General features: G+C 42.1%; 1 pseudogene; it reads right to left on the bottom strand.

Moving 5' to 3' along the window:
• Nucleotides 1–415: 415 nt before the first annotated feature.
• Nucleotides 416–1356, bottom strand: LOC104991556 (annotated as a pseudogene).
• Between the last annotated feature and the right edge of the window lie 2829 nt (nt 1357–4185).

The raw sequence follows: 4185 nt of genomic DNA, 5'->3' as shown, positions 1-4185 counted from the left end.
GCCTATTCATAACTATAACTCAATAGTATAATTGTAAAAGATGACACTTCCTACTCATGACTTAAAAGACCTTTGGTGCTTTGAAGACAACTAAGATGATGGTGCTCTAGTGTATTGCCAAATTCTAAGGCTTATGAAACAGAAAGAGACATAAAATAAAGCTAAAGCAAAAAGAAGTTTGTTCAAAAAACACAGATGGTTACAACAAATAGCATTTGCTGTGTCCATGTCTGGAACTCACTGGTTTCAGGAAAAGCAAACAGAAAAAAAACAAGCAAAGCAAGTGGCTGGAAACAGGGAAGTGTGGTGGGTACCAGCAACAGGCAAGGTCTTTGGCACAGATTTCCACAGGGGAATCTCTGACACTGGTGCCATTTGGTTCTTCGGAGTGAGAAACTGAGAAGGTGAGGTATTGTTACTTAGAGAAGAAGGTCTCCCTCCTGGAAAATCTCCCAAGAGCCCCCTTCATGTCTCTGTTCCTCAGACTATAGATGAAAGGGTTCAGCATGGGCGTGACCACTGTGTACATCACTGAAGCAATTATGTCTTTGTCATTGGAGTTGTTTGATGATGGGAAAATGTAAAGAACCATAATTGTCCCATAGAATAGGAAAACCACAGAGAGGTGGGAGCCACAGGTGGACAAGGCTTTGTAAATCCCTTTGGTGGAAGGGACTCTTAGGATGGAGACCCCGATGCGGACATAAGAGACTAGGATGCCAATTAGTGGTATGATGATTCCCAGTGCCCCCACAGTGAAGATGACCAACTCATTGAGGGAGGTGTCTGAGCAGGAGAGCTTAAGCAGGGCAGCAAGATCACAAAAGAAATGAAGGATTGTGTTATCAGCACAGAAGGACAGCCGGGCCAGGCTGAGAGTGTGGGACATTGCACTGCTACAGGAGAAGATCCAGACACAGCCACTAGTGAAATACACAGGTTTCCTCGCATGATGGTGGTGTAGTGGAGAGGGTGACAGATGGCCACATACCTATCATAGGCCATCACTGCAAGAAGAAGATTGTCAACACAACCCAAAAATATGAAAAAATACATCTGTGTTACACGCCCTGCATAGGGGATCGATTGATCCCGAGTATGCATGTTTATCAGCATCTTAGGGACAGTGACAGATGAGAAGGAGATGTCAGTGAGGGCCAAGTGGCTGAGGAAAAAGCACATGGGGGTGTGGAGGCGAGGGTCCAGCCTGATGAGCAGGATGATGAGCAGGTTGCCCAGCACCGTGGTCAGGTACATGCCCAGGAACAGGGCGAAGAACATGCCCTGCTGCTCTGGCCGGATGGGGAGCCCCAGGAGGAGGAACTCGGACACGCTGCTCTGGTTCTCCCTCCTCATGCTCCTCTCCTGTCTGCTGCGGATGAAGGAGAGGGGGAAAATGTCAGAAGCTTTGACCACACTAGGATCTCTAATTTATTCTTGGAGAAAAAGAATTTTCTCCTAAATTCCTTTTATCACCTAACGTTGCCAGAGCAAGCGACACATCCTCAATCATCAATATGATTCCTTTTGATGAAAACCAGAGCAAATTCATTCTTAAGTTTTCTTTTTAATTAACCATGTTTCTGGCTTTAAGCTTTTGACTGGAGATATAGGAATAAACAGGTCACACAGGACCTCTTCTCTTTGGATACTAACCCTCTAGGGAACACCTGCCAAAGGACTGACTAACATTATGGACCTGAAGCCAGATTCCTCATGTTGTGATCCTGGCCGCACCTCTTTTTAGATATATGACTTGGGATACTAAATCTCTCTTGGCCTCACATGTGCCTCTATAATGCAAAGACACCAACATCACACATTCATAGAGTTAATAAGAGCATTCTGCTGCTGCTGCTGCTGCTAAGTTGCTTCAGTCGTGTCCAACTCTGTGCAACCCCATAGACGGCAGCCCACCAGGCTACCCTATCCCTGGGATTCTCCAGGCAAGAGCACTGGAGTGGGTTGCCATTTCCTTCTCCAGTGCATGAAAATGGAAAGTGAAAGTGAAGTCGCTCAGTCGTGTCCAACTCTTTGCGACCCCATGGACTGCAGCCCACCAGGCTCCTCCATCCATGGGATTTTCCAGACAAGAGTACTGGAGTGGGGTGCCATTGCCTAAAAGAGCATTCTAATTCAAGGCATATTAATATCTAAGAACAATGTCCTACATAAAATACATACAAAATTTCCTCAATTATTTTTTATGACAGGACAAGTATCCAAAAAACTCAATATTAAATTCAAGGATTTAATAAAACAGTATTATGAGATGGTCGGCACAAAGGTCCAGGAAACTGGCCTAAAATTTGCATCTATCTGAGTGCTCACACAATAAGGTGAACTGAGTTCAGATATCACTGAGGTCAATTCTCTGGTAGAACTTGTCTTAATGCATGTTTATCTTCTGGCCAAGAAACAAACCTTCTTTCTATACATGTATTTCCATCCATTTCTGGTTTTTCATGTTGTCTCAGATCTGGATGTTCATAGGTAGGAAGACACCTGAGATCTGAGATCTGGGGTCTGAGAGCTGAGAGATACTGAAGGATGGAGAGTCTATTAGAATTCAGTTACCTGACTGACCGTTCACTATTTCCCAATATTGATCCTCACACTGGATAATTACTGACATTTAATGAACAATATGTCAGACTAATACATTTTTGGAAAATAGCCTCACTAAATTTTGTCAACAGTCCTAAGAAGTAGGTGTTATTAAACTTCATTGTGAACATACTGAGAAGCAGTAGGAAGCTAGCATGATCATATAGTAACTTCTATAGTCACAATTCTCTCTTGTGTTTTTTAAAATTTATTGGAATCTCTGCTCTTGTGACTCTACTATTTCTCTTTCTCTCTAGTTAGAATAGGCAGGATCTTAAGAAATGTTATTTCAGGATTTGAAGGATTCTTTCTGCTTAGATAACTGTCAACACTCATATTCCTGCAGCCCTTTAGTTTGTAAATGGCTTTTATTTGCCTTCAATTTTGTTCAGTCCATCAATGTTTATTTGTATCTGGAAAATAGAGAAGACAGTAATTTTTCCCATCATTTTACTAACAAGAGTAGTGAAATAAATTAAATAATCTCACATAGATACTTTATAGTGGAGCCTGGTCTCAAAGGTTGATTTTCTGATAATCTTTTCACTAGAGCGAGAACCCACTCATTTATTTTTATGGGTGGTAGAGAGGCAACATTTAAATGTGAAATGTGAAAAGTTAAAGTAAAAAGGTAACATATGCTTGGGAGAGAAAGATAAACATTAACATCGTGTAAGAATCTCTCACTAGATGCTTGCTCCAGACCAGGAAGTTACTTGAGGTCATTAATTGATTCAGTTCATAGGGCAGAAGAAGGGTCCAGGCTCTGGACCATTCTGCCAAGGACTGCCTTTTCCCTGAAAGTTGCTAGGTCGGACTTAACCCAGGATCACAAAGATCTCCTGGAGGAGAAACAGAGCACATAATGAAAACAAGGAGCTGGGAACAATACAGAGGTGGTGCTATGATTCCATCAACACCACGTGGAAAGAGGTGGCCAGGGAATTGCTCAGTAATAAAGAGAGAAGTGGCAATCTGGGGGATTGCAGTCTGGAGAGGATTGGGAGAGAGCCTATGGATGGGTCTAATTTTCCTGTCTTCATACCAAATTTTTTTCCTGAGAAGTAGAGAAATGGAGGGTCAGCTGTCTCAGCCTCCATGAGTCTACAACTTCCTATTGAAAAAGAGCTTGCAATGTGTCTAGAATGTCTGAAGCACCTTACACACAAGATCTTTCAGCAATCATCAAGATTCCATTGACAGTAGAGGATGCTGAGCATCACCAAGGCCAAATCCAAAGCTATTAAGTGGGGAAAAGACAAAGATTTGAGTGTATACATATGTGACGCCAGAAATGAGCATTTTGTTTCTAAAATGTATTACCAAAATTGAAGAAGTGTGTCAAAAGTATTTGGTTTCCAGTACTGTTGGAATATTTACATCACTGACAAATGGATGCCAGAAGTTCCTCAAAGTGGGCTTCCTTTGGAGCTGCTTGTGTGATTCTGGTCTCATCCAAATGGAGAGCTAAAATATGAGACCATTATGCACACACACACACACACACACGCACACACCTGTATCTTCTGTGTGAAGTAAGTCAAGATGTGGGTGTTGTTGTTCTTTTTTTTTTTTTTT

This window comes from Bison bison, unplaced genomic scaffold, assembly GCF_000754665.1.
Source record: "Bison bison bison isolate TAMUID 2011002044 unplaced genomic scaffold, Bison_UMD1.0 scf7180017864193, whole genome shotgun sequence".
NCBI classification, from domain to species: Eukaryota; Metazoa; Chordata; class Mammalia; order Artiodactyla; family Bovidae; genus Bison; species Bison bison.
This window is presented reverse-complemented; position numbering and strand designations above follow the sequence as displayed.